The sequence below is a fragment of the Ambystoma mexicanum genome, chromosome 5q, assembly GCF_040938575.1.
Source record: "Ambystoma mexicanum isolate Mex_15411 chromosome 5q, UKY_AmexF1_1, whole genome shotgun sequence".
Taxonomy (NCBI): domain Eukaryota; kingdom Metazoa; phylum Chordata; class Amphibia; order Caudata; family Ambystomatidae; genus Ambystoma; species Ambystoma mexicanum.
Genome location: NC_090933.1, coordinates 782,801,721 through 782,817,555, shown reverse-complemented (window position 1 = coordinate 782,817,555; position 15,835 = coordinate 782,801,721).

The following is a 15,835-nucleotide window of genomic DNA, read 5'->3' as shown; positions in this document are numbered from 1 at the left end:
CGAGTAAACTGAGCGTTGCTATTGTAACATTGTTTATGGTGCACGTCCATCAGTGCGCTGCACCTGTGGCACGTGATTGAATAAGCATGAATGCTGTCAGCCACCTTGAAGTGGACAATGGAACGGGGATAGTGTTCAGATTATCCTATTAGTAGTTACACGTGTGAGTCAGGAGTGTGTTATCTCTGTCAATGTTCATCATTTTATCTTGAAAAAGGCAAAACCTTCACTATAGTTGACAAAATCTCAATAATGTAGCACATTATTATGGCTTTGCATATGGTAGTAAGTTATCATACAAAAACAGGTTCCAAACGGTTGAGATCAAGAAAAATGCAGGAGATCTAACTCCTTATGTGATGCATCAAAATTAATATGCATCTGGCGTGCATGGAACTGGTATAGTGACAGGACGTATATGCAAGGGATTATGCATATGCATGAAGTATAACTCATTATGTGATGCATAGAGATTACCTTGCATTCTACCATGCATGGGACTGGTTTAGTGACATGATGCATATGTGAGGGGTTATGTGTTTAGTGGGAATTCATGTCCATGAAGCCTACATTTCATTGATGTCGATGACATAACTTCTGTAAACAACAATATCAAATTCATCTAGCATGACTATCAATAATACATTGACAATACTCTTTAGCACAGCAATTACATGTACTTATCCATATTGAATTATCGGTATGAGCGTTCAGTGTATATGCTCGAGCCAGTATTCGCATTATGATATTATGCTTTAGTTCCCTTCATTCAATCATGTCATCTGTTTATGTGAGTTAGTGACCAGATAAACAGGAGCAATGTGTGCAAGATGTTTACAGCGTTCAAAGGGCAATTACAAAAAGCAGTTGAGGTACCACTCTTCGTTCATCCATTTGGTGTTAGCGTGCCCAGTCGGTAGATCTAATATGCTTCACGCTGTGCTTTTCTTTTCTTAATATCTTCTTTGCGACCCCTTGTCTTGATAATTCTGGGCATGTCTGCTGAGCAACCTTGCAATTTTGTCCCTCGTTCACCTCTTGAACTTCACGAGCATACTCAAATACTGTCAATCTATCAATAATGTCATTCCTTTCATCATTAACATTCAACAGATCCTTAGGAAATCTTGGATGAGAGGAGGACACAGAACAATTCCCTGAACCACTGGAGGAGCCTGAATACCCTTGAAGACTGGCCAACTCCAGCTGGAATGTTCTGTCCTTCTCTTTCTCAACGCTATCAAACTCCATCTTTGCAAGATTATAATCAATTTCATTTTCTTTGAGCCTCAGCTTCTATTTCTTGAAATGAAAAACCACATTTGCTTCAGATGTGGTGATGGAGGTCTGAGAGGCTACATCAACCTATTCACTCATGCCATCTGTGGTTTCCAAAGCAACAGGACCATTACTACTGCCGGGCCCTGCCCCAGCATCTTCTACAACACTAGCACCAGGTTCAGACTTTTTTCTAGATTCCTGATCATCTATCAGTTTCTGTACAATATTAGCTTGTATACAATATTTAGGTACACCCTTTTCTGTACACAACCTTTTCAAATACTCAACAGTGTGAATAGAACACGTAAAGGTAGTATATGCTTCCTTAATGAGATATAAATTAGACAACTTTTTACAGTCCTATAGCTTTTAAATTCTAGTGTTCTGGGTAACAGGAATTATAGTATCACTCCAGTGAATCTTCATTGAGTGCCAAAGACCTTATCCCATCACTGCCACCAATTTGGTAAAATGGATTTCTCAAGTCAGCCCTGGGAGGGAAGACATTAGGAGGCCACCCTAGATATGGTGAACATGGAAAACACTGAGAGGTTAGCCAAAATCACAGGTATGTATTGACCATATTTCACATATATATCAATTCACCTTTAGAGCTAATTTCAATTACTAGCAGTCATCAAGTAAGCAATAAAATGCAAGACAAATAGTCAGAATCCATTCAAACCCAGTTCCCTCTATCTTAAGAAGTCCAGTTCCAAGGTGTGTGGGGACTAGTGCCCAAAGATCACAGGTTCCAGATACAGTTACTTCAGGGAAGGGATTTAAAACAAAGATGCTGTTGGGTGTGGTGATGGATCAAGAGTTCAGAAAGTGTCCAAAGTATTTCAAAGTGCAGTATTTTCCCAAACTGAGGGGAGAACTCCTCTCTACCCCAGTCCCAAGGTTAATCCTAGTGTAGGACACTAGACCCAAATGTCAGGCCTGAGGGAGTTAGGGGACAGGGGGCCTTGCACCAAATGTTACCCTAAGGAGCACAGCACAGGGGGAGTCAGGAACAGCCATGTTTACTTACCCCCTGACTCTGATTCTTCTAGGTGACACTGTGGGGCATCTGGAATTCGCTGAGGACACTTTTTACTGTCCTTTGTTTGGTGAGAGAGGCAAAGGGGTCACAGGTGCTTGGGCTTCTTCCAGCATTGGGACCACTTACAAGTAGAAGTACAAAACAATGAAAAATGAAAACTTCTGCAGAAAAGACCCACTTGGGAAACCTCACAAGATGGATGAAGATCAGTTCCAGCAACGGTCACCACGATAAGGTGGCAACAGACGATCCTTCTGCAACAAACACTAAACCAGCTCCAGTGCAACCTCCCTTGAAGATAGTAAGCTGAATATTCGGGAGAAGGTGACATGGCACAAGCTGAGGACCTAGCAAGTTCCAAGGCTGAACTTGGCAGAGTGACGGCTGCAGTGAGGTAGCCAAGGAGGGAGCTGGTCTGTCCATCGGGCAGTCCAAGAACACGGCCGAAGGCTCTGCATGCACAGATCATCGAACAGGGCTTAAGACTAGCTGGTCACACTAGTTCAAGGGTGGAAGCACCCACCAGGGTCTTCTGAGATCAGGCAGGGGAGCAGGGTTTCACCAGGCCAATCACTGGAATTGATGCTGGTCAGCTGCAGGAGTCGTCCTCAGGTCGTCGCCAGGCTGTTCTCTTTCATGGGCATCTTGGCTGAAATGGGGATCTGAAGAATGGCTGCATGAGTCCTCCTTTCATCTGGATTTGGAGCTCAAAGCAAGTCCCAGCCCACCAAAGATAAGGACCTGCCACATTCAAACAGCTAGGGCTTGTCCAATCCTGGTAACATGGGTGTTAAACGTGTGCTGCCACTTTTACTACAATTTTTCCTGATCCGCTGTACTTCAAACATGTCCCCCCATGATTCTTGTCCTAGTAGCATGCAAAATTGATTTGCACTGGTACAATGTTTCTGTAATGAGGGTCCTGTTTCCAGTGGAGGGTGTCATTGTGGGAGTTGCAGATGTAAGGGCATGATGGAAGGAAAAGTCTCCCAAATTTGTTTAAATAGTTCAATTTGAAAGTATTCAGTTGACCCCTTCTATGATGTTTTCATTTATGGATAGATGAAGAAGTATGAAAAATTCCTACAGCAATACACCCTTCATGTCTTACGCCACCTGCTTTTTGATGAAGTCAGTTTGATGAACCCATTACAGAGTAGAGAAAACATTTGAAGAATGGTTTCCTGATGGCCTGCCCAGGTGTCTATAATAAACCAGCAAAGGCCAAGCCAACAGGTCTAGTTTGGTAAATGTAGATGGTAAGATATGTCTTGCCCTACAGGCACATTACATTACCAATTTTACTTTCTATATTCCACTTTTCTGCAACAGGATTGCTGACAGATGATGGCATACACACCACTGAACACATCTGCTAACAAATAGGTGAATGGTCTCACCAAGGCTCAGTACAACAGACCTTATATTAGTAACAAAGAAGGAGAAGGTGAATTATCAAGTACGATTGCAGAAAGAATTATCAGAGATAAACTAGAAAAATCAAGACACATGAAAAACAATAATCTACCAACATATACTATGGGTCTTAGTGTTGGACCACTAAAAGAATAAGAAGGATCATAACTGAAAGAAACTAACTATAATAGATCAAATGCAAGTCACAGCTACAGCAAATTAATAATGTTAGCCATTGCTCTGATATAGCTCACCAAGGGTCGCAAATAGTGCATGACCTCGCAAGTGAAACACGTGTTGCCATTAAAATGGCAATGTCGTGAGTTTGTTAAATATTAATGAATGGAACAATAACGAGTTTGTTCAATCTGAAACCTTAAGGCATTAGAAGATCGAGATAGATTGACAACATTCAAGTTTGTGTGTTTCTTTGTACATGTGTTTTGACGCTAAATATGGCATTTGGAAAAATACCTGATTTTGGCTGTAAACAAAATGGATTGTTTATTCAACATGCTTTCCTATGAATATATGATGGAATCTGATTTAACAAAACAGATGATACGTCGAAAATTGTTTGCAATATATGTGGTTACTTTATTTAACTTTTCTATATTACAAAGCCAGACCCATTGGCTTTGTCAAATGTTGTTTTTCTTTCATTTTGCTTTTCATCAGAGGTCAAGAAAATAAAAGGATGAGAAATGTTACCTATTGAGATTTTGCATTTTATTGGAGCTAGCCGAAGATGTTTTGAACAAAAGCAATGCACACATGACAAAGCATGGTGGCAACAAGCCTATCTGTAGAGGGTAAATCTCCGTATGAAGACAAGGGGACTGGTGAATTGGGTGAAATGTGGGCGGTGTACTGGTGGACGCTGTGCACACCAACATAAGAAAATGTTCAAGGGCAGCATTTAGGCATTGCAGGGCGCCTGAGAGGATGAACAGGAGGGAAGTGATTCTTGCTGGAACTGTAGGGGTGAAAGCGGAACAATGTGGGGCATGCTCTGGAAATGCGCCAGAGTGTGAGGGGGAAATAGGTGAGCGACCGGCTCTACCTAGTGTTGAATACTGAGCTAGTATTGGACAAAAGGCTAGGAAATCCATGGTACCTATAAACGAGAGAGCGGCAGGAGAGGTTATGGACCCCAAGGGCGTTTACAAGTACAAAGAGGGAAATCCCAGGAAATTGCAAACCTGGGTATACACCTAGAATTTACATTTGGTTAGAAGACAGGGCTTCATTGGCGGCACTTGAGAAAGGAGCGTTTTGGGTTGTTTGGTGAACTGGCTACTGACAACGAGATGGGAAGCAAACTTTGTGGAGGTGTGTGGATAGGGCAGACTGACAGCTGATAGTGAGGTTGGGAGTTAATGTCCCTCTTTCTCTCCTCTTGCCTATCCTTGTGCCCAAAAACACAGAATGGCTGTAGGGGATGAGGAATGTTCGAAACCGGGTGCAGCTGTGGATTTTACTGCGTGTTGGTCTTACTGTGCCACATAGTTCCCATAGTTATTGGCCATGTATATTTGACTGTTCATTTTGGCAATAAATAGGTTTTAGAAATTCCCCTTTACTGGGTGATTTACATGAAGATGACGTCAATGAAGGAAGGCACGGTTTACATACACCATTGGTGCGACTATTCGTTGGTACTAGGCGGCTCAGCAGTGCCATGCCACCTGTTTGTTGCCCATTATGAAGAAGCCAGTGGGCCAAAGATAAAGCCGGCAGGGAGAAGCCCACAAGAGTGCTTCCCCTCGCTGTAGGAACGGAGGGTGGGGCTTGCTGTTCTACCAGCCTTGCATAGCCCATTGCAATGCTGGCTGCATCCCTGAAGGGAGAAGTGGTGATCCTCTGCTCCCCCTTGCAGCTGAAACATTGGAGGAGTTACATTTTCACAACACCGGCTTGTGCTGCTTGATTCTCCAAACACTTCCTGTTTCCTACGATTGATGGTGCACGTGGGATCGAAAGGAAGCTGCAGGCAGAGCGAAGGGACCGCATTGAGGGGAACAGCATGCCCGTAAGTAAAACAAAACAGTTTGTTTTATTTTTGAGTGTGGGGCTCTGTGTGTGTGTCTGTGTGAAAATGTGTCTTTTTAGATGGAATCCAGTCAAAATAGAGTTTTAATGGTTGGTGTGACTAATCCCTATGCAGCAATCCTCAGCTTTCTGGACAGGGCACCTCTCAAACAAGTAAGGAATGTAGGGTGCTTTGCAGTTGTGATCACTCATTGCCCCGTCAACCCCCCACCAGGTATTGAAAGACATGCCAACAGTTTCTGGCAACTCTACTCAATTAAACTAATCCATTGGTTTCTGGAACTGAAACAAGAAACATCTTTAGTCATGCCCCTGGGATCCTCAAGAATAGATTATGTTTCAGAGCGCGACGAGGCAAGGGAGGGGAAACAAGGGAGGACAAAACAGCGTTCTTACTAGGCCCAGTGACATTGAGAACGTGCAAGTGCAGGGGAGAGGGAAGGGGGAAAGTGCGAGGGGAGGAGGGGAAAGTGCTCAACACATGATAGAGCAACAACAGGTAGTGCGGCCTGCAGGTGGTAAGTGCGAGAATAAGGGGTAGACAGCGGGTGTCCCATAAGTGCTGGAAGGCTGGAAGGGGACTGTAGGGTAGCAGATACAGACCCAAGTGCAAGGGTTGCCAGGAGGCAATGCGGGTGTGTGGCTGGGAGGGAAGGGATCTGGGTGTGAAATCACAGGTTAACGAGGTGCCCGGTGCCAAAGCAGACACATTAGCAGGGCAGAGGAAGAGCGTAGGTAGAAGCAAAGAGGAGGGTCTTGAGGTGCTTCCGGAACTGAAGATGGTTCTCCTCAAGTTCATAGAGGCAGGGAGGCTGTTCTAGAGGGAGGCCCCAGCTAAGGAAAGGGATCTACCCCCAACTCGTTGTTTGGAGAAGTGACTGACCCTGAGGGAGATGGAGGTGAAGGAGCGAAGAGCCCAAGTAGGAAAGTATTTATGGAGGGAGAGTTGATGGTATTGTGGACCCAGGCCCCAGAAAGCCTTGTGGCCAATGCAAAGGGTCTCGAATTTAATCCTTGCAGCCACTGGGAGCCAATGAAGAGATTTTAGGGCTGGAGACATACTATCGCAAGGCATGCGGCCAAGGACAAGTCTCGCAGTCCTGTTCTGTGTGAGCTGCAGAGGGCGGAGAGTGGTTTCAGACAGATTTATAAAGAGGCTGTTGCAATAGTCCAGCCTAGAGAGAACCAGAGCTCTGGAGACAGTGAGCTTCTGGGGGAAGGACAGGAAAGGAAGAATACCTCTGAGGAGGTGCAGTTTGTAGTGAAACTTTTTTGAGACATCAGAGATGTGTGAAAAAAAGGAAAGCATGGTGGTCAAGATGATGTGAGGTTCTTAGCCTTGCAAGTGGGAGTAGGGAGTGGGCCAAGGGAGGCTGGCCAGAGAGTGACAGGAAAGGAAGGTGCAGGTGTGCAGATGAGGAGGATCTCTGTCTTACTGGCATTAAAGCAGAGGTCACTGGAGGTTCACTGCTCTTGGATTGCAGATAGACAGGCGGAGATGAGAGAGGGAGAAGAGGTGGTAGAATGGAGCCTGAAAACAACTTGGTTGTCATCCGCATAGCACTGAAAGTTTGAGCAGAGAGTGGCAATGCAGTGGGTGAGCGGTGCCAGGAATTGGTTGAAAAGCCAGGGCGAGAGGATAGAGACCTGGGGAACACCACAGGTAGAAAGGAGATAGAGGAAGGGAAGGACCAAGTTGGACCTAGGAGGGTCGGTTGGAGAGGAAGGAGGTCTGCCAGGCCAGGGCCTGATCAGTGATACCCAGGTTATCACAGAGGCAATTGAGCATGATGACATGGTTGACCATGTCAAAGGCAGAAGAAAGATCGAGTAGGATGAGGACAGATGGGATATTAGAATCAAGGTTGGAGAGCAGGTCTTTACGGATGTTCAGGAGAGCAGTTCCTGTGCTTCTGGCAGCTTAGAAGCCAGACTGATGGTCATGGAGACAACCAACAGAATCGGTGTGAAGATTAAGCTGGGAGATGACCAGCTTTTTCAGGAGTTTGCCCAGGAAAGGAGTGATAGAGATTGGGTGATAGTTAGCAGGGCAAGAGGGGCTGGCTGCGGGTTTCTTGAGAAGAGGGTGCACAAGAGAGTGCTTCAGAGGGGAGGGGAAGGCTACAGAGGCAAAGGAGTGGTTGCAGAAGTCAGCCAGAGCAGGAGGAAGGGTGGCAATGTGGTCTTTGATAGTTTTGGATGAACAAGGAAGAAACTGTTTTGATGAGACTTTCATAGATCAGACTTTTCTGGAAATCTCATCAGGGGAGAACAGAGGGAAAGATGAGAAAGGGGGAGGAGAGGCGGCTGCATGGGCGCCAGAGGTAGCAGAGAGAGAAGGGGGGAAGGGAGGATGAGAGGGTAGACAGGATGTCCTAGTTTCTTTAGATGCAATGAGAGACAAGGGCCATGCAGAGGGCCTGGGAGGTGACAGGAGAGGTAGAGACTACAGCAGGGTTGGCCAGCTCCTTGCAGATTTTGAAGAGTTCAGCCGAGTAGGAAGGGTGTCAATGTGGTCTTTGATGGTTTTGGTTGAACAAGGAACAAACAGTTTTGATGAGACTTTCATAGATCAGACTTTTCTGGAAATCTTATGAGGGGAAAACAGAGATAAAGATGAGAAAGGGGGAGGAGAGGCGGCTGCATGGGCACCAGAGGTAGCAGAGAGAGAAGGGGGGAAGGGAGGATGAGAGAGTGGACAGGTAGTCCTAGTTTTTTAGATGAAATGAGAGACAAGGGCCATGCATAGGGCCTGGGAGGTGACAAGAGAGGTAGAGACTACAGCAGGGTTGGCCAGCTCCTTGCAGATTTTGAAGAGTTCGGCCGAGTTGTTAGATCCCTCAGAGACACAGGCTTGGATATGGCCCTCTTCTTAGTGTGGACAGGGAGCCGGTATTGCCTTTGGAGCAGGTGGCAGGCCAGTTTGTCAGAGGATGCACAAGAAGCCTGCCATTTCCTCTCAGCCACCCTACATTTGCGTTTAAGAGTAACTAGGTCAGAGTTGTACCAAGAGTTGCTCTTGGCTTTGGGCTTCAATCAGATCCTCATGACAGGGTCAAGAACATTAAGAGTATCAGAAATAGAAGGATAGAGCATGAAAAGGGCTGTGTCAGAATGTGAGTCAGCCAGAAGAGGAGAAGGGGGAGAAAAAGTGGTAGTGAAAGCCTCAATTGACACACGCTTCATGAGTCAGATGACAGAGAAGGTAGGTGGCAGTGTTGGAATTGCCAGAGGGGAGAATAGAAAGAGAGAGAGAGTTTCAGAGGTCGCAAAAGAGTCCAGAGGAGGGACAGGAAGCATGCAGATGGATGTTGAAGCCTCCAAGAAGGAGGAGTTGAATGGTGGAGGCCAGGAGGTAGGAGGAGAGGTCCACCCACTTAGAGAGGAAGGAGATGATCTGACCCGGTGGCTGATACATAGTAGCCAAGGTAAGATAGGGCCCAGGAGAGATAGAAAGTTTGCAGACAAGGCATTCGAAAGAGGAATAGCCCTGCATATGAATGACAGAGGCTGGAATCTACTCCAGGAAGATTGAGGCTACACACACTCCGGAATGGTTGGTTCTGGGAGCGGAGAGGATCTTGTAGCCATCAGGGAGGAGAGTGTCAAAGCTTGTGACAGAGTTGGCCACGAACCATGTCTCTGTGAGACCGAGGTCATCGAGGTCAAGTTCTTCCATTATACAGTTCTACATTATACATTATCTGCACCATTACACAGTTCATTCTGTTCAGTGCACGTTATAAATTCAAAAATCAATCAAAATCAATTCCAGGAGACAGCAGATGTCAGAGGAGTGTTTGACAGCCGAGCAAGAGTTGAGAGTGGCAATATGGAGAAAGTTGCCATCCTTGAAGGACTTCCAGGGAGGGGTACAAATCAGAGGTTCACCCTGCAGAGGTGTAGAAGGAGCCCGAGGGGGAGCCGAAGAGTTCAGAGGCGAGGGCATCTTAGCCAAGGAAGAGGCAGAGTGGGGAGGCAAGGAAGCTGAAGAAGGGAGGGAGGGGACTGCAGGAGAAGATGGGAAATGATGAGGCGTGGGAAGCATCTATCAAAGAGGAGAAGGTTAGCCTGAGGGCCTTGGACCATGACGTTGCCATTAAAGTAGATATTAATGATTAGCTTAGAGGAGTGGAACGGGTCCAGGAGTGCCTCCCACCGGGTGTCGCTATTAAGAGGTGAGGAAGAGAATGGAGAGAGCACAGAGACCATATGAGGAGTCCAAAGGTTTGGCGAGGGAACGACAAAGAAGATGTCGGTGAGGGTCTGTCTGGAGGAAGTGCTGGAGTACATGTCAGCGATAGGGAGACCAGGGTTAGATATCCTTCTTGAACTTCTTCCTATCAGACTTAGTGAGAAGGGTAGTATAGTGAATGGAGAAACAGAAAAAGTAGGAGAGACAGACAGTGCCATAGGTGTCGTGGAGGAGGGTGAAGAAAAGAGAGAGTAGTGGGGGGGAGACAGGATGGGGAAAGGCATGATGGGTTAGCACAGGGTAGTTACTGGGTGCAGCCAAGGTAAAAAAAGGAGCAAATGGTACAGACAGCTAACTTCAAAATAGCAACAGATGGTACTAACAGCTAGCTTTGAAGCAGCAACAGATGGTACTCACAGCTAACTTTGAAGTAGCAACAGATGGTAATAACCGCTAACTTTGAAATAGCAGCAAGTGGTACTAACAGTTAACTTTAAATACCAGCAAGTGGAACTACCAGCCAACTTTAAAATGGGAGCAAATGGTACTAACAGCTAACTTTGAAGTAGTAACAGATGGTACTAACAGCTATCTTTAAAATAGCAGCAAATGGTACCAACAGCTAACTTTGAAGTAACAACAGATGGTACTAACAGCTAACTTTAAAATAGCAGCAAGAGGTACTAACAGCTAACTTTGAAGTTGCAACATATGGTAATAACAGCTAACTTCAAATATAAGCAAATGGTACTAACAGCTAACTTTGAAGTAGTAACAGATGGTACTAACAGCTAACTTTTAAATAGAACCAAATGGTACTAGCATATAACTTTGAAATAGCAGCAAATGGTACTAACAGCTACCTTTAAAATACCAGAAAGTGGTACTATGAGCTAACTTTGAAATAGCAAAAGATGGTACTAACAGCTAACTTTGAAATAGCAGCAAGTTGTACTAACAGCTAACTTTGAAGTAGCAACAGATGGTACTAACAACTAACTTTGAAATAGCAGCCAATGGTACTAAGAGCTACCTTTGAAATAGCAGCAAGTGGTACTAACAGCTAATTTTTAAGCAGCAACAGATGGTACTAACATCTATCTTTGAAATAGCAGCAAATGGTACTAAGAGCTAACTTTGAAGTAGCAACAGATGGTACTAACAGCTAACTTTAGAATAGCAGCAAATGGTACTAACAGCTTACTTTGAAGTAGCAACAGATGGTACTAACAACTAACTTTGAAATAGCAGCAAATGGTACTAATAGCTACCTTTGAAATAGCAGCAAGTGGTACCAACAGCTAATTTTGAAGCAGCAACAGATGGTGCTAACATCTATCTTTGAAATAGCAGCAAATGGCACTAAGAGCTAACTTTGAAGTAGCAACAGATGGTACTAACCGCTAACTTTGAAATAGCAGCAAGTGGTACTAAGAGCTACCTTTGAAATAGCAGCAAGTGGTACTAACAGCTAATTTTGAAGCAGCAACAGATAGTACTAACATCTATCTTTGAAATATCAGCAAATGGTACTAACAGCTAATTTTGAAGCAGCATCAGATGGGACTAACATCTATCTTTGAAATAGCAGCAAATGGTACTAAGAGCTAACATTGAAGTAGCACCAGATGGTAATAGTGGCTAACTTTAAAATAGCAGCTAATGGTACCAACAGCTAACTTTGAAGTAACAACAGATGGTAGTAACAGCTAACTTTAAAATAGCACCAAATGGTACTAACAGCTACCTTTGAAATAGTAACAGATGGGACTAACAGCTAACTCTGAAATAGCAGCAAGTGGTACTAACAGCTAAATTTGAAGTAGCAAAAGATGGTACTAACAGCTAACTTTGGAATAGCAGCAAATGGTACTAACAGCTTACTTTGAAGTAGCAACAGATGGTACTAACAGCTAACATTGAATTAGCAGCAAATGGTACTAACAGCTAACTTTAGAATAGCAGCAAATGGTACTAACAGCTAACTTTGAAATAACAGCAAATGGTGCTAACAGCTAACTTTGAAGTAGTAACAGATGGTACTAACAGCTAACTTTTAAATAGAACCAAACAGTACTAAAATCTAACTTTGAAATAGCAGCAAATGGTACTAACAGCTACCTTTGAAATACCAGCAAGTAGTACTAACAGCTAATTTTGAAGTAGCAACAGATGGTACTAACATCTATCTTTGAAATAGCAGCAAATGGTACTACGAGCAACTTTGAAATAGCAAAAGATGGTACTAACAGCTAACTTTGAAATAGCAGCAAGTTTTACTAACAGCTAACTTTGAAGTAGCAACAAATGGTATTAACAACTAAATTTGGAATAGCAGCAAATGTTACTAACATCTTACTTTGAAGTAGCAACAGATGGTACTAACAGCTAACTTTGAATTAGCAGCAAATGGTACTAACAGCTAATTTTGAAGCAGCATCAGATGGTACTAACATCTATCTTTGAAATAGCAGCAAATGGTACTAAGAGCTAACTTTGAAGTAGCAACAGATGGTACTAACAGCTAACTTTGAAATTGCAGCAAGTGGTACTAACAGAAAATGTTAAAATAGCAGGAAATGGTACTAACAGCTAACTTTGAATTAGGAACAGATGGTATTAACAACTAACTTTGAAGCAGCAACAAATGGTACTAACAGCTAACTTTCAAGTAGCACCAGATGGTAATAGTGGCTAACTTTAAAATGGTAGCAAATGGAACTAACAGCTAACTTTGAAATAGCAGCAAGTGGTACTAACAGAAAATGTTAAAATAGCAGGAAATGGTACTAACCGCTAACTTTGAAGTAGCAACAGATGATATTAACAACTAACTTTGAAGTAGCAACAAATGGTACTAACAGTTAACTTTGAAGTAGCACCAGATGGTAATAGTGGCTAACTTTAAAATAGCACCAAATGGTACTAACAGCTACCTCTGAAATAGCAGCAAATGGTACGAAGAGCTAACTTTGAAATAGTAACAGATGGGACTAACAGCTAACTTTGAATTAGCAGCAAATGGTACTAACAGCTTACTTTGAGGTAGCAACAGATGGTACTAACAGCTAACTTTGAATTAGCAGCAAATGGTACTAAGAGCTAACTTTAAAATAGCAGCAAATGGGAATAACAGCTAACTTTGAAATAACAGCAAATGGTACTAACAGCTAACTTTGAAGTAGCAACAGATGGTACTAACAGCTAACTTTGAATTAGCACTAGATGGTAATAGTGGCTAACTTTGAAATAGCAGCAAATGGAACTAACAGCTAACTTTGAAATAGCAGCAAGTGGTACTAACAGAAAATGTTAAAATAGCAGGAAATGGTACTAACCGCTAACTTTGAAGTAGCAACAGATGATATTAACAACTAACTTTGAAGTAGCAGCAAATGGTACTAACAGCTAACTTTGAAGTAACAACAGATGGTAGTAACAGCTAACTTTAAAATAGCACCAAATGGTACTAACAGCTACCTTTGAAATAGCAGCAAATGGTACGAAGAGCTAACTTTGAAATAGTAACAGATGGGACTAACAGCTAACTTTGAATTAGCAGCAAATGGTACTAACAGCTTACTTTGAGGTAGCAACAGATGGTACTAACAGCTAACTTTGAATTAGCAGCAAATGGTACTAAGAGCTAACTTTAAAATAGCAGCAAATGGGAATAACAGCTAACTTTGAAATAACAGCAAATGGTACTAACAGCTAACTTTGAAGTAGCAACAGATGGTACTAGCAGCTAACTTTGAATTAGCACTAGATGGTAATAGTGGCTAACTTTGAAATAGCAGCAAATGGTACTAAGAGCTAACTTTGAAATAGCATCAAGTGGTACTAACAGATATCTTTGAATTAGCAACAGATGGTACTAACTGCTTACTTTGAAATAGCAGCACATGGTACTAACAGCAAACTTTGAAGTAGTAACAGATGGTACTAACAGCTAACATTGAAGTAGCAACAGATGGTACTAACAGCTCACTTTAAAACAACAGCAAATTATACTAACTGCGAAATTTGAAGTAGCAACAGATGGTACTAACAGCTAACTTTGAAATAGCAGCAAGTGGTACTAACAGGTAACTTTAAAGTAGCAACAGATGGTAATAACAGCTAACTTTAAAATAGCAGCAAATGGTAGTAACATCTAACTTTGAAGTTGTAAGAGATGGTACTAACAGCTAACTTTTAAATAGCACCAAATGGTACTAACAGCTAACTTTGAAATAGCAGCAAGTGGTACTAAAATCTAACTTTTAAATAGCAACAGATGGTACTGACAGCTAACTTTGGAAGAGCAGCAAATGGTACTAACAGCTTACTTTGAAGTAGCAGCACATGGTACTAACAGCAAACTTTGAAGTAGTAACAGATGGTACTAACAGCTAACATTGAAGTAGCAACAGATGGTACTAACAGCTCACTTTAAAACAACAGCAAATTATACTAACTGCGAAATTTGAAGTAGCAACAGATGGTACTAACAGCTAACTTTGAAATAGCAGCAAGTGGTACTAACAGGTAACTTTAAAGTAGCAACAGATGGTAATAACAGCTAACTTTAAAATAGCAGCAAATGGTAGTAACATCTAACTTTGAAGTTGTAAGAGATGGTACTAACAGCTAACTTTTAAATAGCACCAAATGGTACTAACAGCTAACTTTGAAATAGCAGCAAGTGGTACTAAAATCTAACTTTTAAATAGCAACAGATGGTACTGACAGCTAACTTTGGAAGAGCAGCAAATGGTACTAACAGCTTACTTTGAAGTAGCAAAAGATGGTATTAACAGCTCACTTTGGAATAGCAGCAAATGGTACTAACAGCTTACTTTGAAGTAGCAACAGATGGTACTAACAGCTAACTTTGAATTAGCAGCAAATGGTACTAACAGCTAACTTTGAAATATCAGCAAATGGTGCTAACAGCTAACTTTAAAATAGCAGCACATGGTACTAACAGCTAACTTTGAAGTAGCAACAGATGGTTCTAACAGCTAACTTTGAAATAGCAGCAAGTTGTCCTGACAGAAAATGTTACAATAGCAGCAAATGGTACTAACAGCTAACTTTGAAGTAGCAACAGATGGTACTAACAACTAACTTTGAAATAGCAGCAAATGGTACTAAGAGCTACCTTTGAAATAGCAACAGATGGTACTGACAGCTAACTTTGGAAGAGCAGCAAATGGTACTAACAGCTTACTTTGAAGTAGCAACATATGGTAATAACAGCTAACTTCAAATATCAGCAAATGGTACTAACAGCTAACTTTGAAGTAGTAACAGATGGTACTAACAGCTAACTTTTAAATAGAACCAAATGGTACTAGCATATAACTTTGAAATCGCAGCAAATGGTACTAACAGCTACCTTTGAAATACCAGAAAGTGGTACTACGAGCTAACTTTGAAATAGCAAAAGATGGTACTAACAGCTAACTTTGAAATAGCAGCAAGTTTTACTAACAGCTAACTTTGAAGTAGCAACAAATGGTATTAACAGCTAACTTTGGAATAGCAGCAAATGGTACTAACAGCTCACTTTGAAGTAGCAACAGATGGTACTAACAGCTAACTTTCAATTAGCAGCAAATGGTACTAACAGCTAACTTTGAAGTAGCAACAGATGGTACTAACAACTAACTTTGAAATAGCAGCAAATGGTACGAAGAGCTACCTTTGAAATAGCAGCAAGTGGTACTAACAGCTAACTTTGAAGTAGTAACAGATGGTACTAACAGCTAACTTTTAAATAGAACCAAATGGTACTAACATATAACTTTGAAATAGCAGCAAATGGTACTAACAGCTTTCTTTGAAGTAGCAACAGATGG